We start from the raw sequence: 26,837 nt of genomic DNA, 5'->3' as shown, positions 1-26,837 counted from the left end.
ACACTGCACAGTCATGCAACAGAGTAAATACAACCAAAATCTCACAAGTAAAATTAATGTATATTGTATTAGCCTGTTTATGTTAAAACAAAATCCCAGAAACTAATCATTTTAATAAAAAATAATTGTACTTCTTGATGAGTATTGACAAGGAGAATCAGGTATTCTGTGATAGTACATATTTTGGGGGATATTTGGTAACTTAGGTCTTTACAAATATAAAACATTGAGCTATACATCTGAAATTTTTTATAAATTATTACTAAGTAAGAAATCAAAATAAAAGATAAGATTTTTAAGTCATAAAATACGATGTCCAATTCTGACCATTCTGTATTATATAATTTTAAATTATTTTTATAGTTTCATACTTGCTTACAACACACTAAGATTGCATTTACCCCCTGACCTCTCCCAACTTGCCTCCCTTCCATGTCCACAGACCCCTCCCTTCTTCCTAGCTCTTCTCCCTTCCATCCTCAGGTCCCTCGTTCCTTTCTTTTTTGTGTAAGTTTTGTGCAGATGGCCAGAGAACATTGCGTCAAGTATTCCTCCTTATCCTCCATCTTCCTCACTTCTGCCATCTCCTCTTCCACAGCGTTTCTGAGCCTCAGAGGGAGTGAAATAATCATCCTAGTCGGGAGCAAACGCTCAACATACACTTATCTCCAGCACTTTGACCAATCCTCATTGTCACAGTCATAGCCTCCCCTCCCATTTTTCCTCCTCCTCTTCTTCCTTCTCCTTATTCTCATTTTCCTTTTTTTTTTTTTTTTATTTAGACATAGTCTGTCTATTGTAGCCATGGAGTGACTCAAACTCACAAAGATCCACCTGCTTCTGCCTCCAGCATGCTGGGATTAAAAGTATGTGTGACCACCCCTAGTTAAAGCAGTAGGTTTCTGTATGGCCTTTTTAAGCATTCTTAATTGTTGTTGGCCATCTTTGGCATCTCCTCCTTTCCACCCATCCTCATTTAATATGCCCTCCCCTAACAGTCCTCTCCTCTACTTTCATGACCCATGTGTTTTATTATCCTCTTCATTCAGACCCATCCCCACACCTATCACGGCCACTGTCTTGCTTCCTGATTTCCACAGACACTTTGTTCACCTTAAATACAGAATTTAAACTATGAATCTAAATCCACACAAAAGAAAGAGAACATGGTCTTGAACTTATGGCACTTGCTCCTGACTCAGCCTCCAGAGTGGTGAGATCACAGCACCAACTATTATTTTTTGCTATTACAAGCAAAAATTCAAACATTATCTGCAAAAGCCTAACATCAAGCATAGCTCTTTTGTGAACTTCACTCATTCAAATGTTCCAATACAAGTAAGGAATTAGGTAGGCTTTGGGGTTCTTCCATAGTATTTGAAAAAAAAAATAATGCTCATAATAAGACTGGGAGATTCAAATCATACTATAGTCATAGCAAATTAGGTTTCACCAGTGATGCACTGATTTGCACTTTTAATGATATGCAAAGACTTCCCTGTCATCCTTAACATATAAGACATTGTCATGCATTATAAGTACTGTTTTCTACCAAGAACAGTGCAATATGTTTAAATAATATTCTGAATATGTTTCTCCTTAATTTCTTGCAAATGTTCTATAAACTTGATAATAAATTTTTCATATTTAAAATTTATTTCATTTTTGTTTATATGTATGTGTGCAGATGCTAAAAGATAAGGTTTGTAGTTGGAGTTATCTCCAGTCCCACTGGGGGCCAGCAACCACTCAGACCCAAGTAAACACATAGAGACTTATATTACTTATAAACTGTATGGCTATGGCAGGCTTCTTGCTATCTATTTCTTATATCTTAAATTAACCCATTTCTATTAGTGTATAAGTTGCCATGTGGCTTGTGGCTTACCTTACTTTACATCTTACTTCTCGTGGCGGCAGCGGCTGGCAGCATCTCCTGACTCAGCCTTCCTGTTCCCAAAATTCTCCTCTCTGCTTGTCCTGCCTATACTATACTTCCTGCCTGGCTACTGGCCAATCAGCATTTTATTTATCCACCAAATCAGATCAACACATTCACAGCATACAGAGTGATTGATATCCACAGCAGAGGTCATCAATTCTTTGGATCTTTGAGAACCACACAACATGGCTTCTGGGATCTGAGCTATGAGCCACATGAGAGAGAAGCAAGTGCTCTATCTAGTGAGCCACTCTTCCATCCCACAACCAGCTTTCTAAATATGAGGCGACTGAGGTTGAGGAGTCATGTTTCTCAGTAGTGTAGATGGAAAGTGACAGAAACAGCATTCAAAACAGATCCATTGGAGGAAAAAAAAGGTGTTCTATATTATTAGAATTCTTGGAATTTAAAGCAAAAAATGGAGTGCTCTGAGAACACACATTAGGGTAACAGGGCATTGTGTTTTTTCTAGCTTCATCCTCTGCATGGGATGAAATACAGAATGGGCTTCCATTATATTTATAAAATGAAAGTACATGGACTTAATGTGTAAAGGTTACAAAGCAGGAATTTAACCATAGACATTTATTAGGGAAGATCTTAAAATGCAAGCTTCAGAAAAGAGGAGCAGTTCCAGGAGGAGAGCCTCAGACCACAGAGAGGGGAAAAAGAACACAGAAATACTTCAAATGTAGTTTAAGGTTTCATAGCCATTTGTCATGGAAATAGGGACAATTATGTAGAATTAGAAAGTGACAAAACAAAGAAAATAAAGGTTTATGTAAATATTACCTGTGAGGTAAAGATAAGAAGATGGAAAATACTATGTAAACCCGAGAATTATGATCAGTGCAGAACATGTGTTATGCATGTTCTAAGTTGGAACCTCCCTCTCGCCACCAGTGCCATAGTGAGTGGATGAAGGTTTGCGTAAAAATAAACATGTAACAAATAAATCATTCTATAGTTATAGCATTGTTTGGTTGTAGGTAACATATTTAATACTACTAACTTTGTTATATATGGTAATTTAAGGAAACTGTGTTTTTTTTTATTTTTACTGTCAAAGTAAAAATATAGCACACAAGTTCCCAAAGTAAAGGCTAATAATAAACAGCAGAAGAAAGGGGAGAAAATATGCACAAATGGAGGATAAATAGAAAGTACAAAAATAATAGTAAAATAGCTACAGAGATGGCTTAGGAATCAAGAGTGCCTGCTGCTCTTCAGAGGACCTGAGTTCAGTTCCCAGCACCCATGTTGTAGGCTCACAACTGTATATAACTCCAGATCCAGGTGACCTAATGCCTCTGGATTCCTAGGGCACTCATGTGCACTGACTCCTAGAACACTAACAGATACACATAGCTTAAATTAATAAAAAAATAGGAAATGATAGGATAGAAATAAACCAAAGTCATTAACAGTGGTGATAAATATGAATGGATTAAAATACTTCCTGAGGGCTAGGTAGATAGGTCAGTGGCAAAGTTGTACTTTCGATGCAATTATGAAGATCTGTTCAGGTCTCTTGCACCCATAGAAAGCACTGTGTCCTGAGGTACAGAGACAGGTAGACACCTGTGGTTCACTGGCCAGCCATTCTAGCTAAAGCAGTGAGCTCCAAGTTCAAATGTGAGATACTATCTCAAAAAAACAGGATGAAACATGATAGAGAAAGAGTAATTTTTTACTTTCACACACATGTACACATATGTACATATAACCATGTGCACATGTACACATACAAGCACACATACATGTATACACAAAAACAAACACACATGCACAAACACATACTCATATATGAAGATACACAGACAACAATTTAAAATAAATATTTACTCCTATGCAAGGAAACTTCTCTTTGCAGAAGACAGAGCTTACTACAGAAAAACCTCAACCAATCAAAATACATATTTGTGAGGCGAACGTGATAACCACTACACTACGGAAACTGGGAGGAGGGGACTAGACCTACCTGAACTGAGTCTACCAGGTTGACCTCAGTCTGTGGGGAAGGCTTTGCCCTGGAGGAGATGGGAATGGGGGGGGGGGGCGTTGGGGGGAAGGTGAGGGGGACGGGAGGGGGGAGAACAAGGGAATCCATGACCGATATGTAGAACTGAATTGTATTGCAAAATAAATTAAAATAAATTAAAAAAAAATACATATTTGTGGACCCTACTCTAAATAGAAACATGTCCAAAGCATTCCCGTACCTAAGACTCAAGGACAATTGCAGAAGAGGGGGATAAAGGGTTGCAAGAGCCGGAGGATTGGGGTTTTTGCTATGAGATTGTATCTTCTAGTAATGTCCAAAGTTACACGTATGGAGTCTCACTAACATGACTGCCTAAACATGAGCTGAACAAGAGCAACAACAGATATACCAAAGTGAACCTGGGAAAGCCTGTGAAGTCTTAACCTTACATAAGGAACTACAGGTGCCTGAGGAATGCAGAAATTGGGAAAAATAGTCTTCTCCGGGGAAGAACATACCAACTGGTTATTCAATACCCAAGGGTCATCCTTGAAAATGTACATACATGCTACATTAAATAAACTGAGCATATACTTAAAATATATATGTATATATGCATACATATATTAATATAACAGCAATTCACATAAAAAGAGCCCATAGATTTGAAAGAGAGCAAAGAGGGGTTTATGGGAGAGTTTGGAGGGAATAGAGGGAAGGGAGAAATGTAATTATATTAATCTCAAAAATTAAAAATAGAAAGAACCAGATTATTACTATGATAAGTACTGTTAAATATCCAGTAAGACCATTTTCCATTTATTCTTGGCTACAAACTGACTCCATGAGGCAAATTACTTCAGATACACATTATTGATTGTATTCTAGATAATAAAATGTGAATCAAAGTAAAGCTAAGAAACTACAGCATAACCATTCACACAAAGGTGCTTCTGAATTTATTTATACAGGGCTTAATGGAAGAGAGCTAGGACCACTATAAGAGCAATAAATAAATTTACATTTCATCCATTATTATGTGCTGTACATATATTTGTGTATATAATGTATATGTATATATAATGTATATATGTGCATGGTGTGTGAATATAAATTAAAATCCATAAATGATATAGCCAAATAGTCTAGGAGTTCCTCAAAAAGTAATGAAGATATGATATAATTCCATAGTATTTCTTTTGGTGCACTTCAAAAGAAATGAAATCAATAGCATTGAGAGTTATCTGCACACTAGTGCTGACTGCATCATTATTCACATTGGACAAGAAATTGTGCTATATAGATACAACATAATATAATAGAACATTGTTCAGCCTTCAAAGAGAAGTAAATGTTATTTGAGTACAACATAGATTAATCTGGAGGACATTGTGTAGAGCTAAATAAGTCAGACACAGAAGGATAAATACAGAATGATGTTGCTTATACATGAAACCAAGACAGTTGAATTCATATGGGGTGGGATGTTCGGCAAGTGTTGCTGGAATGATGTAAAGTGCAAGGATGGCAACTATTTTCTGATTGGATCTGAGTCCCACTCCTCATGATGAAACATATGCTGGTACCATTGTTGGTCTAAGCCTATGACTAGACAGGTCGCAAGCCATACGGAAGAGCCCACTACTATTATGCTGCTAAATGGACATAGTGTTAAACCAGCTCCCAAAGACATATTGTTATATGCAGATTAATATGTCCCTCAAGCCTCATTTGAGAAGATTCCTTTTACAGTAGATGGTGATTAGCATGAAGCACCACAACTGGCCAAGCTGTGGAAAACAAGAGACTGAAGAATGCTCAGCCCTAAATTGAGCCTCTATACCAACCCCACTTCCCAAAGCTGAGGCATCATTGTGAAAGACTGACAGAAAGCCTATCAGAGATAAATGTGGTAGATGATTCCAGGGAAACAGTGCCTTCAGAGCAAGCAGGGCAGCTGTACATATGAACTCATAGAAATTGAGCCAGTATGTATAAAATTTGTGCAATCCCAATCCCAACCAAATCCTTTCATGGAGAGGGGAGTTTGACACACAGTCTTACTCCATGCCACAGAGCTATCAGCAATTGTTAGCGGCTGGGAGAGGGAGAGGGTATTTTCTGTGACAGTGTAGGCCCTGTTAAGTTGATAATACTCCAGCAGAGGGCCACACAAATTGGCCTGGAAGGAATTCAAAAAATAAAAAGACACAAAGCTAAATGAGGATGGAAGTCAGGATGCATTTGGGGAAAGTTGGGGTGGATTCACATACAATCAAAATGTGTTATATTCAAGGATGTGCATCCTAGGAGAGCTGCTTCTGCCCCTCCCCTGAGAAGGTGCTCCCAATAGCCTGGGCTGACCAGCTCAGCTACCACTCAGACTCTCATCGTTGGCCTAACATCTATCCTGTCTGTAACTTGCTGGAGTGTGTGAAGGGACTGGTCCTGTGGAACAATAGCCACAGGATCTCCATGACTTAGAGCAACAGCAGGCTATCTGAGAGGAGTTTCGATGAAGGTACAGTGTTGATGGTGTACCAGAAGCCAGGGGCCTTGAACCAGACCAATGACTCGTTGTAATGAACACTTTGTGAATGGGACTGATCAGACGAAAGGATGTACGACGTGACACACTGCAGCCCCCAATGTCTTTAGGATGAATGAAGAGGTATTGGAAAGATGGTGGAGAAGGTGGGTTTTGTTTGGTTGTTTTGTTTTGAATTCTTTGGGGGGGGTCATGCTGCAGGATTGAGGGGTGGGCATGAAGGGACCTGGTGGTGGGTGGGATTTGGGTGCATGATGTGAAATTCCCAAAGAATCAATAAAGAATTCTGTTTTTAAAAAACACTCAAAGAACTAATAAAAAAGAAAGAATGCAAAATATACATCAAAGGACCAAATTCAACAATCTACCACATCAAGTATTGAGGGTAGTTAATGAAAGTGTCTGGTTTTCCTATAGGTTGATTTCCACCAGAAAAAAAAACAAACAAAAGATAGTGCTCATGCCCATTATCTATAGCTTGTTATTGTACAACATGTTTATATAATTAATACTTTGTTTGCCTATTTAAATTTATAAGTGAATTTTTAAACAGGCATAAAACAAAGCTTCTATGTCATTCATGATAAAGTTTCACACTCAATTCTCATAGTGTAGAAAAGAATAAAGTACAAATATGAACAAGAAAGTATTTTAAATGTACAAATTTTGGTTAAAATGTTTCATTTTAAAAACATATGTACATAAAATGCATAATATTGAATATATTAAATATAGTATACTATAGATATAACAGAGTATGTAACAGAAAGTTTCCTGTATCTTTCTCTATGGAATATTCAGATTCTAGCTAGTGAGTTGAAATTGAAAAAACAAAGCATCATAGACATTAAAAAATATTGAAGAGAAAGGAATTAAGACATACACTGTTACAGTTAATAATGGAATCAAGCAATTTGTTATATTAGATAGTACAAACCATATGTATTTTATACAGTATATATCCTTAAAAAGAATTTTCAATAACAATACTTTGTAATACATAGGAACAATTCTAAGAAAAGATTTACCAGCCCTTTGTGGAGAACATTATTAGGATCAGGTAAGAGAAAATTCTAAATCAATAGGATGAAAAAGATACAAAGGGCTAGCCCAGAAGAAGCAAGCTCCCTACAACATAATTCACCACTAATTACAGCAAAGTGTCTGGACAAGGAACGAAAAGCAATTACCTGAGAGCTCTGAAATTGTAATAGAAGAGCCACACAAGAATAGGAGCCAGGACAAAGAAAACGGCCGTAACAGAAGTGAATGTCCAGATGTTACTTCTTTTTATCACCCAAACATTGACATTTACACTGCTGCAGAAGAAACTGTCCCTGAGAAACAACATCACTCCTGACAGAAGAGGCAAAAAGGACCCTGGAAACAGGAACAGAGAGTGTGGGGAATCCCTTTTCTCTTTCAAACTTTTCCCCAGCATCCTTGCTCAGAGGACTGTCCCGTCGGGAGCTGTCTTGGGGAGATAAGGTGGAGATGAAGCCATATAGATTATCCCCTAAGAGAACTAGCCTCAACAGAGGATAAGAAAAGGAGTGCGGTGATTAAATCTGGCAGAGGACACCCTCCATTACTTCCTTAGATCCACATTTAATCCACAATGGCACATACATGGAAAACACTCTCACAACTCTAGAGTTTACCTGGGCTATATCGAAAGAGTTGATGTTTGCCAAACACTTGTGCTGGGTAGTTTTTGTCAAGTTGGTAAGACACCAGGGAAGAAGAAAGCTTAGTTGAGGAATTATCCCCATCAGATTGGCCTGTGGGCATGTCCATGGTCATTCTTCATTGATGCCTGATCTGGGAGAGTCCAGCCCACTGTGGGTCCACTCCTGGGCAGGTGGTCCTGGGTGTTACAAGAAACCAAATTGAGCAAGTCATGGGGAGCCAGCCAATAAGCAGTGTTCCTCCATGCCCTCTTCTTTAGTTCCTGCCTCCGTGTTTCTGCCCCGAGTTCCTGCCCTTTTTTCTTTTGATGATGAACTGTAAAGTGTAAGATGAAATAAACCCTTTCAACCCCCAAATTCCTTTTGGTCGGTGTTTGATCACAGCAACAGAGAAGCCAACTAGGACACAGTTTTCTTCACAGGCTGGGATGAGCATGCTCCCCTTCTACTTTGCTAAGGCAGAATATGAGAGTGATAGGAATGTATGTGCTGGGAACCCTTGTGTTCTTGCAATGAATCCCAGGATGTGGCAAGTTTTTACTGTGCTATTAAATACACTTTGAGGTTATTGTGCCCGTAAATGGTATATTTATTGTTAATTTGTGTCATTCTTTTCTCTGTGGGTGAATTTGCTTGGCATTTATGTTATCTTAACGGTGGCTTCATCAACTGACATAGGAAGTGTGACCTTCTTTCACATTATTAAAGAGACAAAGATAGACTGATGTTAATTCTTCTTTAAATTATTGGTAGCACTACCAATGCGGCTACATGATTAGATTTTTCCTTATTGGGAGCTGCATGAACAGTCATCCAGTAGAGTTGTCAGCCAGTTGTTCAAATTTCCTAGTTTGTATTAAGTCCGGTTTTCTTTTTGTGAGCATTTATGTTTACACAGATTTCACTCAGCCTCCTGCTAGGGGCCAGCCCCCATTTGTGGCCAGGTCCCAGAGAAGAGGTAAGGGGTAGACAAGGGGAGGATGAGCCGGGAATGATGGTCGAGAGAATCTTGCAGCCTGATTGGCAGCCAGAGTGCTCCTTTATTTATACAGAATTCAGTAAGCAGGGATAGATTAATGTTCTTCCAGAACATAGATAGTATCATTTTTGGACATGTTTTTCACTTCATCTTGCATATCTTTTGGTCATCATTAATGAACAGTTATCTTTTACAAGAATTTTCCCTCATGTTTGGTCATTATTGATAAATAGACATCTTTTACAATCATTTTTACTCATCAACCCCATACGCCAATTTTTAAGAATCTAGGGGCATATGACAGCCCATTCTCAGGCTGGCAGCTTTTGTGGCTTCAAGGATACTAGATAGGAAGAAAATATGTAAGCTAGCCAGAGCAGATTGCCATGACCTGAAGGGTGTATTTTTAACTCTTGATGGTCAGAGTGCCCAAGGAAAATTCTCAGGCCAAACCTGTTACAGTTATTATTCAAATTCTGGCATAATATAATGTTTGCGTTTTGTATCCTTATGGAGTTTATTTATACACCTAATCCTGGCATCCTTTTATTCCTTGGCCATAAGACACCAGATGGGCCCTGTACAAGCTACATTTTCTAAGAAAGGGAGGTCCTGACACTTTATTCTTTTATCATCTTCCTACACCATTCTTTGTCCATCAATATAAGTCCCTGTGTAGAGCAGAAGTAACTTCAGCTAAAATCTTACTTTGCTGCTGAATATGCCACATAATCACCTCAGTGTATAGTAGGAAGAGGCTTGAAATCTGATCTGTGGCTCACTTCTCTAGCCCACTGAATCTTGTTGACCTTTTTAAGTTTACTTAGTTTTGATTATCTTGTTCTTGAGTAAGTACAGGGACAAATGTTTTAAGATGATCTCACAGCCTCATAAAGAGACCTCAGGCTTCTTTAAATGTGTCACAACCTCCAAGGCATAAGGGAGACCTTCAAGTACATAAGGATATCTCCCTAAAAGCAGGAGGGGTAATATGTTCAGGACTTTCCTGGGGAAGCTTAAAAGCAGTACTCCTGGGAGAGGGCCCAGATGATTTATATGAAGTTTCTGTCAATCCAATATCCCCAAATTGTATGAATATTAAAATACCCCAAGCACGCAATATACAGAGATCAAAGCCAAGAGTGAGTGGCCCAGTGCCTATAACGTGGCTCAGCTTTGCTTGTCAAGCAGCTGTGACAGCTTTATGACTTTTGCCATTCCCATCAGATATGACTGTACCAGCCTACTATGTTAAAACATAATTGTTCATGGTTTGTTCTGACTGTCCTTTGTGTAGCTATAAAATTATAGCATAAGCCGGGTGGTGGTGGCGCACACCTTTAATCCCAGCACTTGGGAGGCAGAGGCAGGTGGATCTCTGTGAGTTCGAGGCCAGCCTGGTCTACAAAGTGAGTTCCAGGAAAGGCGTGAAGCTACACAGACAAACCCTGTCTTGAAAAACTAAAAAAAAAAAGATTATAGCATAAAATAGAATAGGTGTACCTATGTTATGACTTTAATTATTTGATGCCTTTTTTCTTAGTGAATACAACTAAACAATTACCAATTGTATTGATCTATCCAAAGAACCAGCTCTTGATTACACGGATTTTTGCCATTGTTTATCTCCAGTGATTGTATTGAATTTCCTTCAGTTGATTTGCAACATAGTTACTTTGCTTGTTTTGCTTTGTTTTCTTGCAGACGTTCCTAGCTGCAATTTTCACACTTAGACTGGTTTTGCTGCATCCTTTAAGGTTGCTGGGTTTCTGTTTTCAGTCTTCATCTAAAAGTGTCTTCCAGTTTATTGTGTTCATTCCTTTGGCCTGAAGGCTGTTTAAGAATAAGTAGCTTAGTTCTTACCTGCTTTATGGTTTGTGAGGATTTTCTTCTGTTACTATCTTCAGGATCATCCTATTAGGTTTGAGAACAAGACTTCAGCTGATTACAGTCTTCAAACGATTATAGACACTTGCTTAACGGTCCTCACTTGAACACATGTAAGTCTGATGTTATGCATGCACTAAAAAAAATTCTTGTAGCCAAAACATAGGTGAATATTGCATTTTTCCCATTCTGTCAAATTTTCTTTTAATTGTCAAACTGATGTATGAAAATGTATATTCTATTGTTTGGAGGTGGCATGTTCCATATACATTATAAGCATATATATCAGCTATAAAAAAGTAGTTAACTATTTTCTATTTAAAAATGAAGCTTCAGCATGTATGGAAAATAAAAGATTTCAAAAAATTCAGCCTGGTTTTTAGATGTAGTTCAGAGATTAATAAGATATGTGGCTCTATTGGAGCCTTTTGTTTTTGGGATTTTACATCTGTAAAATACAATTACTGGATTAATTTATCCACAATATCCTCATGAACTCCAATTTTCCATGGAATCTCAGAAGATAGGGTGAAATTCCTAGTGTTTAGCTTAACAAGCTCATATAACCTGAGTTTTAAAGTTAAGACTGGACACTCACCTAAAATGCAAAGTGGCAATTTGAGAAGAGAGTCTGTCTCCTCATAAGCCTGCATTAGAAGTTCAAGTTAGCCTTGAATCTGTTCTGTAGTTGGAAGTTTTTCTGTGTCCTGCCCAGTCCTACAAATGCCCAGACACAAATAAACACACAGAGGCTTGTATTATTTTTAAACTATGGCCATGGTAGGCTTCTTGCTAGCTATCTCTTATATCTTAAATTAACTCATTTCTATTAATCTATAATTATAATTGCTGTGGCTTACCAGTCTGTTGGCATGTTGTTCCTTGAGTGGCAGCTGGAGACTACTGACTCAGCCTTCCCAGAATTCTCCTTGTCTGCTTATCCCACCTATACTTCCTGCCTGGCTACTGGCCATTCATGATTTTATTTATCAACCAATCAGAGCAACACATTCACAGCATACAGAGTAATATCATCCATCACTGTTCAACATATTTGTTCAGAAATTATTGGTAAATATTTAATTTTCAAAATATCAGTGTAAATTAAAAACAGCCAAAAATCACATTTTCAAATATAGAAAACAATATAAGTAACAAAATTTGGAAAGATTTGAGGAAGTTTTGATGATAAAAAACAATACTGAATCATATATAAAATGACTCAATCAAATATATTGGCATATGATTGAAAATAATCAAATGCTTGATGGTTTTCACTTTTGTTTCATTTGAAATCAAATTGTATTCAATTTTAGTAAGATCAAAATCACACTTATCAGAATTCTGCAGATCTATCAAACTTCAGGTTTGATTCTTTAGTATTTATTGTTGAACATATCTACATGTCCCACCAAAAAAGAAAATCTAATTCTATAATATTCTACTAAGAAATGAGAGCTACAAGCTAAAACTCAATCTGGCAAGTAGTGTGAACATTGCAGAACTTTGTGAGGAAGATTTTTAGTGTATCCTTTGAAATACTTAGCATATGAATTTTCCCCAAAGAGATTTCATTAAAGAAATCCATAATTAAGAATTTGAATGGAGATGTAACTCAATGACCTAATGCTTGCCTAGTATAAGCAATGCCCTGGATGTGATCCTCCAAAATAATAATAGTAATAATAATAACAATAATAATAATAAACAATTGAGAATTTGCATTCCACATCAATTTTCCTCACAATTAATTATTTAAAACAAATAGCAGCAAAATGCCCCATCTGTTACAATCAAGTGAATGCTTAACTGGTCACTGTAAATTGGTACCAAATGCAGAGATTTGTGAATGTATTAAATAGATTTTAGCTTACTCATGTGATATGATTATGCATAAAGAATAGCAAAGCAACTGGTGGTTTTAGCATTTGTACTACTGAAGGGCTCCACAATCTGTTCTCCTCATTTATTTTTATTTAAATCTTCAGCAACCAAGCAATATAGGCAGTCTTCTCACTTTAACTTTGCAGCTAAAGAGGCCAATGTTTCATGAGGCAAGTTTTGAGCATTGAACACTAATGCACAATTTAATAGGAAGTCGAATGTCAGAAGAAAGGAGGACCCATTTATGGTCCACACTGTACTGCCTGCTTCACTTTTACAAAATAACTCTCTTTAAAAAGATTTTACAACTGCAATCCATTTCCTTACTCTGTAAAATGAGAGCAAAATTGTGCTTAAAATTCACTAAACTTCACTAATTACCACCCATGTGAACAGTAGTTAATAAATGGTCATTATCATTATTGTAAGCAAGAGAACCCTCTGTCCCATATCTATTTGACTTTCACTCATGAATTAGGATAACACATGTATACATTAACCACAACCCCTTTTCAGTTTGTCATGGTCTCCTGAATAGTAGGGCTACTATAGATGACAATAATACTGTCCTTTTATTGAATGCTAGAAAAATGTTGTAGCTAGAGTTTTCCTGCCTTGTCCACAGTCAGGACAAATCTTTGTCACCTGCCAGTCCCACAGCCGCTCAGACCCAACCAAGTAAGCACAGAGACTTATATTGGTTACAAACTGTATGGCCGTGGCAGGCTTCTTGTTAACTGTTCTTACAGCTTAAATCAATCCGTTTCCATAAATCTATACCTTGCCACATGGCTCGTGGCTTACCAGGATCTTCACATGAGGCTTGTCATGGTGGCGGCTGGCAGTGTCTCCCTCACCCAGCTTCCTGTTCTCTCAATTCTCCTCTCTGTTAGTCCCACCTATACTTCCTGCCTGGCCACTGGCCAATCAGTGATTTATTTATTGACCAATCAGCAACACATTTGACATACAGACCATCCCACAGCAAAATGTTTCACCCTAAAGCAGTGATAAGTGTTTTGGGAAACAGACATATTTACACAGTTGCTAAAACTGCACAATGCAGGCAGGTACTCAAACACCATAGAGTGTCAAAGTAATACATACAATTTTCATGAATCAGTTTTTTAAAGTTATCATTGAATTTTTCTTATTCACCCACTGAATAGCATGAGTGTAGCTGTGAAATAAATTTATAAAATGCTAACATGCAGAGAATATTATAAAATTATATTATGTAGCATGTACCAGTATATAGAACATACTCTAATGCATAATGTTGTTATAACTCTAACTTTAGGTTTTTAATTTATTTAATGTTTACATTTTCAAGGAATTTGATATAGGTAGCAGTGTGTACAAGGACCTGGTTGTGAAATAAAACAAAGAAAAGTGTAGGCAGATTTTTCTGTCCTGCCTCACAGCTCCCAAATATCCACATGAAGACTTATCAATTATGAAATCTCGGTCAATAACTTAGGCTTGTTTCTAACTGTTCTTATAACTAAAATTAACCCATTTCTATTAATTTACTTTCTGGCTTGTGGATTTATTCCTTTTACTCTCCTCATGTTGCTTTCCTGCTTCCTTGGTGACTAGCTGGCTACTCTTCATGACCCTGCCCTACTTCTTCCCAGTGTTCACTCTGCCCCCAAATCCTACCTAGCTCTTGAACATTTAGCTTTCTATTAAACCAATCACAGTGGAATATTTTCAAACAGTATAAAAGAATATTCCACATCTCCCCCATTTTGTATAAATAAAAAGGAAAAGTTTTAACTCTAACAAAATAAAACTATAAACAATAAGAGTAATTATTAGGTATGAATTACACTTATAATGTCCAGTCCATTAATAGTTGGCATATTTGGAAGAAAATACTCCATTATTTATTATATCTTGATGAGTCCAAAGCTCTGTACCTAGTCTACCTTTTAACATAACTAAGAAAGCCTACAACTATAAGTACCTACTCTTCAATTACATCAAATATCTGAAGGGATATAATATTACCTGAGTAAACAAGAACTACATACAATGCAAGCCACTTCCAAACTAAAAGAAATAACAGAAACAGCTGGCTGACTGGACAGTCACCCAAGATTCGTCTGTTATACTGAGGCATCTATCTTTAACCTACAGTCCTAGACTATCTGACAGAATTTTCTGTGAAGCAGGAGTTTTGAAGGACTGTCCTCCCTTGTCTTTGCAAAATTTGTCAGACACTTATCTGTGTCCTACTTGTCTAATTTGGACAGTATATTCTCAGGAGTTAAGGCAAGGGTAGTTTCTTGCCCAGTGGCTAACTTTTGCCTCCAAGAAAGCAAACTCCATATGAAGTTTTTTCAATGTCCAACAACTTCTCTGAAGTAGATTAGTGCTGCCAGGAGCAAATGTGTCTCATTGTCATAAAAAGCCTTATATTATGAAAATACTTTACATTCCATATTCTGTAGATCTTTGAAGAACACTTGTCTATCTAAAATATATCTCTGTTTCACCATGAAAACACACCTAACATGAATACAAATTTGATTGTGATAGGTGACTAACTACTAACTTGCATTTCTTTATCTAAATAGTTTGTAATAATAACCTTCAAGCACTAGAAATTTACATTACATTGTAAAATGAGCTGCATAGGAACAATACCCTAGACAAGAATAGAAAAGTATGTAGTTTCTAACAAAAATACCCATATGTTTATATCAATATACAAAAACACCTTAAATAAGAGTAGAAACATATATATATATATATAGTATAAAATAACCTTAAATTTGTACCAATGTATAAAATCCATACCAATGTAAAATATTTAAGATTGGTAGTTACTTTTTTGTTTTTTGTTTTTTTCGAGACAGGGTTGGTAGTTACTTTTTTAGTTTAAAAGTAGATTCAATAATCAACCCTTTTATCCTATCATTTCTATATCCCCCTTTTTTCTTTTCAGAACAGGATCCCTAAACTTAATCTCCTTTGTTCAGCATTTTTCTTGACCATTCCAATAACAACTTGTAACCAACTCCTCTAAATAATAATCAATACACATAACCCATTGAATGACCAAAAACTACCCACTCCAACTCTTGGGAATGTGGGTATGATGTTTTCTAGATTTCTTCCTATTATCTGTGGGGTAACAGCATCTCTAGGCAACCCAGAGAAAATTGAGATAATGGCCAAGTCTTTGTGTCATTTGATGCCAGTCTATGTGTAATGGGAAAGTGTAGGGTTTATCTGAAGTCCTAGCTGGAATAGTGCATGAATCTGGACTATCTCATCTACCTGCCTTGAAATTGTCCTGAGCAGTTTGTAGTCCAAAGCTGATCTTTGGGTTGTGTTTCTCAGCTTAGTGGCATTACCATAATCCAGGTGGAATCATTGTAGTGTAGCCCCATCATCACTTTGAAGACTTCAAAAATTGCTATTAGGAATGGTTAAAGTTCACTGCAGAAAACTTAAAACATTTGAAATGTCATATGCAGCACATCTTGGAGAGGTTAAAGGACCACAAATTGTTAAGTACATCCAGGGTACACAACTTAATTCCTAGTTACTTGATAGAAATTCAAGCCCAAAATCATATACAGGAAGCTACGTTAAGCCCTTTTCTAGAATTAGTATGCTATATGACCATCAAAATCAAAACAGAAAGTGAAAATACAGTATATATCTTATAAATTTTGAGATAATATTTATACCTTAAGAAAAGTTTCAATGAGTCAAAATAAAACCAAGGGATTACGAGATTAGCGGCAATAGGATAGTCCCTTCACTTTGGTTTTTCTTCTGTCCCATATCAGTTGGCTCTTCTGACAAGAGGAACAGATTTTGGATTTTCCTTTAATAAAATATGCTTAGGTTTAGAGAAGGAAAGAGCCCCACTCCAACTCCAAAGCCAGCTTTAATTTCTCTTTTTTTTTTTTTTTTTTTTTTTTTGGTTTTTCGAGACAGGGTTTCCCTGTGTAGCTTCGCGCCTTTCCTAGATCTCACTCTGTAGACCAAGCTGGCCTTGAACTCACAGAGATTCACCTGCCTCTGCCTCCTGAGTGCTGGGATTAAAGGCGTGCACCACCACCGCCTGGCGCCAGCTTTAATTTTTAATTGAACTGGGACTACTAAAAGATCCTTTTCCTTATATGTCTGTAGAGGACAACAGAAACAAACATTTGGGAAGATTTATGAAATTTTATCCTGTTGGCAGTGTGTTATACCATTAGGCCAATTTGCTCTCTTTCTTGGGACATTTTCTCTGGATGATTAGTTTTTTTTCTTCAGATGTCTCATTGGTCCAGTGTTCTTCAGATTCCTTAGCTGGATGCCTTCATTCTCCTGAAAGACAAAACAAAACCCTGTTCCAACCCTAACTTTGGGGAGTTTCCTTTTTGGCAGGTTATATCTAATCAAATAGAAGTCATTTCTTATAAGTTAGTCTTATAAGTTAGTTTAGATTGAATGGCCACACTGATTGATGAACTATTATCTCTTTTAAACAAGAAGTCTTTCCTGTTCAGATCTAATCTTTATCAATTTTGAAGGTATCCATAACTTTTCTTCTCCTGGAGAAACAAAAGCAAAACTTCTTCCCTAACATAACACATATCCTGGTTTCCCTTTTGAGGTTAAAGCATTTTAAAAATATATAGGTTGGTTTAATTTAGCACTTTCCATAGTCCAATATCTCTCAACAGCCATTATTTTTTGTATATTAGCATTAAAAAATTCAAAGTTAACAAGACATCATACATGATAAAGACTCTGTGTATTTTCCATCCTTACATGGTTTATTTTTTATTACTTTTCTCTCTTTAAAGACTTTATTATTTTTAAACTAATTTTTATGACTGTTTATACTCTTTTTTTTCTTAAGCCTGCACACATTTTTAAACACACTGTAACCTGTTTAGAGGTTTTTTTGTTTTTCCCCGTCTGCACCTTCTTTACTTTACTTCATACATGAAACCTTTTCTGTCTTCATGAGCAAACCCTTAAATCCAGGACATGGCTTGGCTCATGGCACACTGGCTGCTCAAGCAGGCGGGCAGCGACTGGGAGATGTTTTGCTGCACTGTGGCTGGCATGAGAGATACAGTTTAGGAAGCTGCATTTTATTGCACTTTTGTGTGTTAGAGCCATTTTTTTTTGTTTAGAGCCATTTTAAAAGCTTTCTCAAGTGGCTTTTTCTGTCTCATCTACCAGCTCCCATATAGCTACACAGAGACTTCTTATTAATTATGAAAATTTGGTCAATAGCTTAGGCTTGTTTCTAACTAGCTCTTATAACTTAAATTAACCCATTTCTATTAATTTACTTTCTGTCTTGTGATTTTTTGTTTTTCAGACAGGGTTTCTTTGTGTAGCTTTGGTGCCTGTACTGGACCTCGCTCAGTAGACCAGGTTGGCCTCAAACTCACAGAGATCTACCTTGCTCTGCCTCCCGAGTGCTAGGATTAAAGGCATGCACCATTACCTGGCCTCTGCCTTGTGATTTTATTAACTTTATTCTACTCATGTTGCTTTTCTACTTCCTCAGTGTCTAACTGGTGACTTCCTGAAACTCCATCTTTCTTCTTCCCAGCATTCTCTCTACCCCCAAAATCTTGCCTAGCTATTGGCTGTTTAGCTTTTAAATAAACCAATAAGAAGGCATCTTGGCAAAGACATATCTTCACAGTGTACAAAAAGATTTTCCACAACAGAAAAGTTCATCTTTTCACTTAAAATCAGAATTGCTAAACAAATACTAAGAGCACCGAAATGGAAATGAAAAGCATTTATTTCACTAACTGATCCCAACTAAATTTCAGATATTCATTAGTCCTCTGAATCACAGGCACTGTATCAAATGTCCAGCATGCTTATGCTCACTTGAGGTTGTGTGTATCCTTAGACTATCGAGAGCCTTCCATTTGTTTTTCTTATGAAATTTTGAAGAACTTGATAGGAGTTGGACACTAACCTATATCATACGTAGGTTGGCAATCAAAAGACTGGAGAACAAGCTCTGAGATAGCCATGATGCTGATGTTGCTATATGAGTATTTCAAACAAGCATCTTTCCTTATATGAGCTGAGGACCTTGTTCTTGCATCTCAGGAAAGATGCAGGTAGGGCTAGTTAAGATTTTACAGACATGTGAGGCATCTGCTTCACAGATCTGACAGCATCTCCCTCCTCAGTTTTCTTTAATGAAAACCATCTGGTTGAGTGATAGTACCTATTTTTATTTTTAATTTTTTTCTTTTTGCCTTCAAGATAGCAACCACAGGTTTACAATTTTCATTCATTTAAAAATATTAGTTTCTCAAATTTAATAAAGATCTAGATTAATAGGAGCTAAGATACTGGCATTGGTTAACATATAGTATTTCTATACTACAAAGAAGTTTGAAAGGTTCTTCAAAGTATAGTTAAGTATAGTAGGAAGCCAATCTTATACATGCTTCTTCATGTGTTTGAAGATCACAGGAATTATCTTGCCAAATCTGTAAAAATAGCTCATCTTTTAACCCCTCTGCTTGAAAAATCAAGGAAAAGACTCAATCTGCTAGTGTGCAAGGAGAGGGTATGGTTTCATAATTCTTTTGCAAAGAAAAATGTTTTAATATTTCTCTTTTCACAATGCTGAGTAAGTCTGCACCATCTTCTTTCCTGCCTATTATCCTCCTCATACTCCCATTTGTCTTCCTTCATCCACTGTTTCTTACCAGTTCTTGATTCATATGTGTACAAGATGCACACAAAACCTAAGTACTCAGTGTTCCAATGAAGGAATAGTTGGTGTCCTGCTTCCCAAAGTTCTAGTGAGACATCAAGACTGTAGCAATCATAGTCACTGTTAGTTGTTCACAATGTGACCGTGCTGCTCTTCAACCTAAAGTCAATGTTCAGAACTCTCGAATTCAAGGAAGCCTGGCATAACAATGTTACAGCATTTTGCCTATTAGATTACATCATTACTTCTCTCATATCTCTTAATCTTTAATCTTCCATTATTACTACTTACTTTTGTTAGTTCAACTTCAGACTACAAAGCATACACTGATGCATTTTGTGTCTTGGGAAATAAATATTCCTATACATTTGGGAGACTATAATAATCCATTGATCCAACAATAGAAAGAATAAACTGTTGAACATTGTTATTTACATTTAGTAATAGTAAAGGTGCCACTCATGACCTCCTCTAAAATACATTGTTATTATTACCTGACAGATAGTAGTTGGATGTTTTTAGCATATTTATGGCATGATGACAGTAAATAGTTTTTTTTTTTATTCAAAGCTTATTCATTTCAACTAGTCCACACACCTGGAATAAAGGAATGGTTGGTTTAGTTCTTGCTATAAATGGAGACCTATTTCATGAACAGTGGTGCATCCTAGTGAAGAATAATTGCTGTTATCTTAGGTCCTCAACTTTTAAGTTTGGGAACAAAAAGTGCCAGGTGATGAAAGATGATGTTGAGTGGTCAGTTGGCATCAATTATACTTCTATAGAAAAGATAATAAGAACCTAAGTTTCTGGAGCTCATCAAATATGTTCAGTTAAGGAATTTCAGGATTTAGAGGGTATGCTTAGCTTTATCTGGCCTTAAATTACTGCTTTTCTCATTCATCTCTGTGTGTTTTGTCTGGGCAGATTGGAATGCAGAGAACTGATGTCTTTGTTTGATGGTCAATTGGGAAAATGCAAGGAGAATGAAATTCAAGAGCAATATTTTGAGTAGCTGCAGATTCCTTTGTCTTTTTGAGTTTCCTGTCAAATAATCTCTTCATTTATCTGCAAACTTCAGTGCTCTCCTGGTGCATTTCCCTGTGAAACTAACATTGGAGATTTCTTTTGGACAGTTGCATATTTTTTAACAGCTGTCTTCTATCTGTAGTTCCTAATTCAATGCACACACATCTAATTAGAGTTTTAAACAATGTGTAAATCATCTTTCTGCCACTATAACTTACATGTGAGACAGTTTACTGAGAGAAAAGTTTTATTTTGGTTAACAGTTTGGGACTGATTGAGTCCAGTTCAAGACTGATTGGATCCAATGCCTTGAGCCTATGGCAAGGCAGCAAAGAACACATGATAAAGTGAAGTGCCCTATCTCATACTAAGACAAATAAAAAAGAAAGCAAGATCCAGGCTCCCACAGGCCCCTTTGAGGGAAGCTCTACTAACTGTATGACCCTCCCAACAGCATCATATTAGGGTGAAGCGTTTAACACAGGTTTGGGGGTAAACATTTAAGATCTGAATCGTAGCAAACTGCATCAAAGTAAGGTTCATATTTTACAAGTCAACTCTTAAGATTTTAGGGAGTTTATTGAATCTTTCTCCACAACTGCAGAAATATAAACATAAAAGCTTCTGGGAGAGGTAGTGATGCTCAAATTTACTTCTATAAAATGGATAAAACTTAATTTCAAGCAATTTCTTAGCAATTTCAAGGAGATTTTTCTTTAAATGGTCAGAATAATTGACTTGCAAAGAATTATGGTCTGTAACATCTTGTTAATGTTTGATAAGCATTTTTCCTCACCCTTTACAGATCCTTTGCTTTTAAGGCATAGAAATACAGTTCCTCAAAAGTACCATGATGCCCACTGCAGATAAAACAAACTGGAAGTATATCTGAAAGATTTTATGTGATTTCATAGTGGATGCAAGTTTCCTGAAAGAAAAAAATAATAATAGGGGCATGATAATTATACACATGAGTGTGCTCTAAAGGGAGACTAATAATTAAACTGGGTTGAGAAACACAGAGATGAGATTGGAAAAAGTAGTTTCCTAATTCTGTGAAGTCGAATTTTCAGCGCTTAAAGCAATGTGTGTTACTGATTTTCAAGGAGTGTTGATATAACAACACAGGGCACAAAGTCAACAGCCAAGACAAGGATCATTTAAATAAATAGATTTGTAAAACACGATTGTTTTAAGCCTCTCCGTGTCAGGACTGCAATTTGAATTAAACATAAGGTGACTTCTTTCACTGAATCAGTAAGTGCACATAATATCACTCACAACCGTGTCTTACTCCACAGACAAAGCTCCTTTGTAATAGCTTTCCAAAGGCTATCATGCAACAACATGCTATTAAAATTGTTTGCATTTCCTTATAAAACCGTATTTTTGTAACACTAAAACAGAAAGACTTCTAGTCCCTTGACTTGCTACTGAGCATATTAGAAAGACACCTTTCCTAATTAACAGGGTAACTACTCCTTCATCATTCCTACTGGAAAACAAGAGCAGGGAGGAAAAAGGAATAAAGGGTGTGCTCAAGACAGAACTTCTGAGTCCTGACCGGCTTAAGATTAGATAAAATTCCTACCACCTTTGTAAAATAAATCTTCTAGTGGTCCATGGATGTTTTGGATTGACTCCACCCAATGAGAAGCTTAATGTCTTGATAACACTATGTTCATATCTATTCCTTCCATTTATTAAAACTAGACAATGGACATTGTGAGACTATTTCCATTCTTGGGGTTTTGGGGGGCATTTGAATAGGGAAACAATTTTTGGTTTACAATATTGAATGACTATTCATACACAATTTGTATAAGGCAAGATGAGCCTTATTAAAAACATAAATTTATCTTTTATTTGATTGCCAAAGTCCATAGAAATTATCACTTGTCAGCTTGACACAATCATCTGAGGAAGTCTCAAGTGACAGATTGACCTGATCAGATAGTCCCATGGCTGTGTATTTGGGAAATTGTCTTGGTAGATGATTGATGTGAGAGGCCCCAGCCCACTATGGGTGACATTATCCCTAGGCAGGTAGGTATGACTGCCATAAGAAAGCTAAACAATGGAGGCAGCAGAACAAGCCAGTAAGCAGCATTACTCCATGGTTTCCGTATTCAGGTTTCTGCCTTGAGTTTCTACCAGAACTTTTGCCAATGATGGACTGTAGTCTAGAAGTGGAAGCTGAAATAAACCTTTTACTTCCTTAAGTTGCTTTTAGTTAGGGTGTTTAATCACAGAAATAAAAATCAAGCTAGGGTATGGTGATATTTTATTTGTACTGAAATGTGATTTTATTTGTATGTTAATAAATAAAGTTGCCTGGGGGTCAGAGCTAATAGCAAGCCATAGCAGAGCTGGGCATTTGTGGTGCATGCCTTTAATCCCAACACTTGGTAGGCAGAGCTAGGTAGATCTCTGTGTGGTCAAGGATACAGCCAGCATTGGAGACACATGCCTTTAATCTCAATACCAACCATAGAAAATCTGGAGGTCTGTACAAACAGGCAGTGATGAGGTGGTCATGTGGTTGGGTTTACAACCAATGAGAAGGCAGAACAGAAAGTCTATATAAAGACAAACACACAGGAAGTAGGTCTCTCTTGGCTGAAGTGGCTAGCTGTAGCAGACGGGTAAGGCTCTTAGCTCTGATCTCTTGGCTTTCTTCTTTGCATTGGTTCTGTGTTTCTTATTTTAATAAGACGGTTGGTTACATCTACACTAGGGAATTGGTTTTCTTATTTTACTTTAATATCCTATTCTTATTTCTTAACTTTCCAAATTTGACCAAGAGACAGTGGAACCAATGGTCCATTGATGTCATGAACTCAAAACAAACAACAGGAATCCCAACAGATATAAGGAACAGTTTTAAAGATGAATGAGTGTTTGTAATGGATCATTCTCATAGTGCTATTCTATGACCTGAATGTTGACGTGTATTTCATTCAGTACAGAAACAAGTTCTTATAATTTAGGTTAAAAAAAAAATAAGATGATGAAACCACTGGTATTGAAGACTTAATATTGACTTTGCAAATTTTTTACTGAGTTTGTGTATACTTTTATAAAATTACTTCAGACACCTAAGTAAAACTTTGAGAGCTATATAAAATATTAATAGCTTTCCACTATAATCAAAATAAACCCCCAGCTAACTTAAAACTAGTTTGTTTTTGTTTTTGTTTTTTTTTACATTTTATGAAATGCAATGTATCTACTTAAATGTATCTGGGAAAGTGGCATCTTGGAATTAAACACAAGTTGGAAGATGAGCCTGCATTTGCCTTTTCTACTATTAATACCTTCAATATTTCTTCTCCTCATATGGGGATGGAAAATGTGAATTCTTATAGAAAATTTCAAAAGTGACAGGATTTATGAAGATAAGCTCCAAAATTAAGTGACTTTGAATTAATCAAAATGGCTGTTTTTCTCAGAGAATCAAACCATCTTTAAAGATTTTTTGCCTCATCCTTGAGTTCAGAGAGTCATCTTGCAGGCTTTGTAGGTGAGTAGCCACATTGGCTCATGATTCTAGCGTCTGAGTTTTGCCTACAACCAAACCCAAGTAAAAGTCTCATGGAGCCATAGAGAAAGAATTCCACTAGCAAGATGAATGAACTTTGAAGTTGATTACTCCTGAATCAAACAACTAGAGGAGAAAGTAGCCTAGTCACCATGTTGATTAAAGCTTTCCAGGATACCAAGAATGTAGGAGGGTGGGAGGAGGCTGTAAACTCATTGGGATTATAAAAAATTACCATATATGAGTTCTTTTCACCCACTAAGTCTATACTGAATGGAATGAAAAAGAATATTCTATATATTTGCATATGATCTTTTTTTTTTAACCACAGTTCCTCACTCTTCTACCACAATTAAAGAAGGCTGGTCCTTAACAGAGAACTTTCTGTAAAAAGAGAAGAAACTGCCAGGAAGAGATGAGAACCTGGGGCCATCCATGACTGTAGCTAGTCTCATAGTCTCTGCAGTCTGATCACTAATGTGTGAGACCTGGGAGGAATTTCAGAAGGATCTGTTTTAGATGATCTTTGATGATAAAGAAGTAGAAGCTATGCTACATTTCTCGAATTAATAACAGGCAATATCTATGTTTAGAGGATGAGAGACAGGTGGGGATAAAGGAATAGCTGGAAGAATGGCTCAGCTCACAGAAACAAGGCTGACAGTGTCCCTCATGGCTGCCTCCTGTCTGGGATGCTTGCCTTCCAGACACTGCTATCACATACTTCCTCAGCTCCTTCACACTTCTTGCTCAAATTTATCTTTATAGAACTTCAGTCTCTTAGTCTCTGACTCCCACGCATCCCACTGACCCACTGAAATTGGGTAGCACTGTGTATACTAGATTGGCATTAAATTCATCACATAGTTCAGGATGACCTCAAACGAGTGATCCATGTGCCTTAATCCCCTAATTTCTGGGATTATAGATATGTGTCATAGCATCCAGCTCCCCCACCTGTTTTAACAGTCTGCTCTTCTCACAGTACTGTCATCTGACATAGTATACATCAATACTGATTATGTATAATCATCTTTGTCCAGCCAAAATTTCCCTTCATAGAGAAATGGTTTTTGTTTCTTATTCACTGGCACCGTTAGTGCCTGTATAACATGCAGTATTTGCTAAATGTCACAGTTCCTTAAATAATGGTTTAAAAGAGTGGACCAAATAACAGCTGACCATTAGCAGCAGCAAAAATGCTATGATGAACTGCTTGAAGATATACACAACAGAATATGATTGTTGACAACAAACATTACATTAAAAACCCAGCAACCATAATTTATTAGGCTGGCATTCCAATAGAAACCACATAAACTGATTACTTATACTACCAAGAAAAATGAAATGGGAAAGCCATATGATAATAGAGTATAACGGAAGAAAAATTATTCTACATGAGGACCAGACACAAGGTGAAATGGTCTCTCACATTCTAGTATCTTCTACCGGTGTATATTTGATTTGAGTACCAAAATAACTACCAACAAAAGGAGTTTTAATCCCATATTAGACTTTTCCTCATAGCATAACTTTCAGAAATGTTCAAGTCTCCAATTTTTAAATAAGAAAATTGATAGATGATGTTATGGTCTGAGCTAACTTGTGATTCACCTGATCTGGCACCCATAGTAAATGATGATTCATGAAAATTCTCACTGATATCGATCTACTCTTCATTAGCAAACTATTCAAGAACAAACGACATGAATGAAATTTGTTAGATCTTTTTTTAAAGAATGGGATACAGCAAAAGAAGAGAAATGAGAAAAAAACAATGAAAATGTTAGAACACAGAGTTAAGTATAAGAAAGTGTGATCATTGTGAGTCAAACAAAATCTCAGCACTTTTAATGTTCTCTTAAAAAAGTAAGATAGAAAGTGTGATTAAAGAACTATAACTGCACAATCAAATTTAAATTGCATCAGTAAAAGAGAAGATAATAAAAATTAAGCTATGCAAATGTTGTTAACTTTAACAGCATGTAATCCTCACTCATGTTTGATGCTAGAAATTAAAAATTGCATCAGGTTCATTGGAATAATTTTTAATAAACAAAAGCTGTAAGTTAGAGGTTGAGAATCTCTTCCAAATAATTAATAAGAATTGTGTGAAGAAATGATGGGCTATTGCACAATATACCAATATAACAAATCAACTGTAGATACAAAGTAAAGGAACAAAATACAAAATGACAGAATAAGACTAAATATATTAAATATAATACCAAATTCAAATTGCTACATTGGTTATCTTATTTAACAGACTAGCAAAGCTGTGAGATTAGGATTTTAAGAAGCAGTCAGTCAAATCCAATTGTATGGATAAGTAAAAGTTAAATGAAACAAAACAATGCAAAACAATGGGGCATTGGCTTGAAAATCAAAGAGCTGTTATGCAGATACAAAACCAAATAATGCAAAGCAACCGTTTCAACAAAGAGAAATCCAGACTGTCTTGCTAGTGCTTGCTGCCAAATATTTCACAAAGAAGCAATGCAATTCTACTCAAAGTATTGTAGAAGATGTGAGAGGAAAAAGTGATTCCAAAATCATTGTATGAGACCAGAATTACCCTGATACCAGCAAAGCCATTGCAAGAAATAAAACCACCAATAAATATCTCTCACAAAT

Source organism: Peromyscus californicus, unplaced genomic scaffold, assembly GCF_007827085.1.
Source record: "Peromyscus californicus insignis strain IS unplaced genomic scaffold, ASM782708v3 Scaffold_14__1_contigs__length_90479793_seg_1, whole genome shotgun sequence".
Classification (NCBI taxonomy): Eukaryota; Metazoa; Chordata; class Mammalia; order Rodentia; family Cricetidae; genus Peromyscus; species Peromyscus californicus.
The sequence above is the reverse complement of the archived record's forward strand: the minus strand, read 5'-3'. Positions refer to the sequence as shown.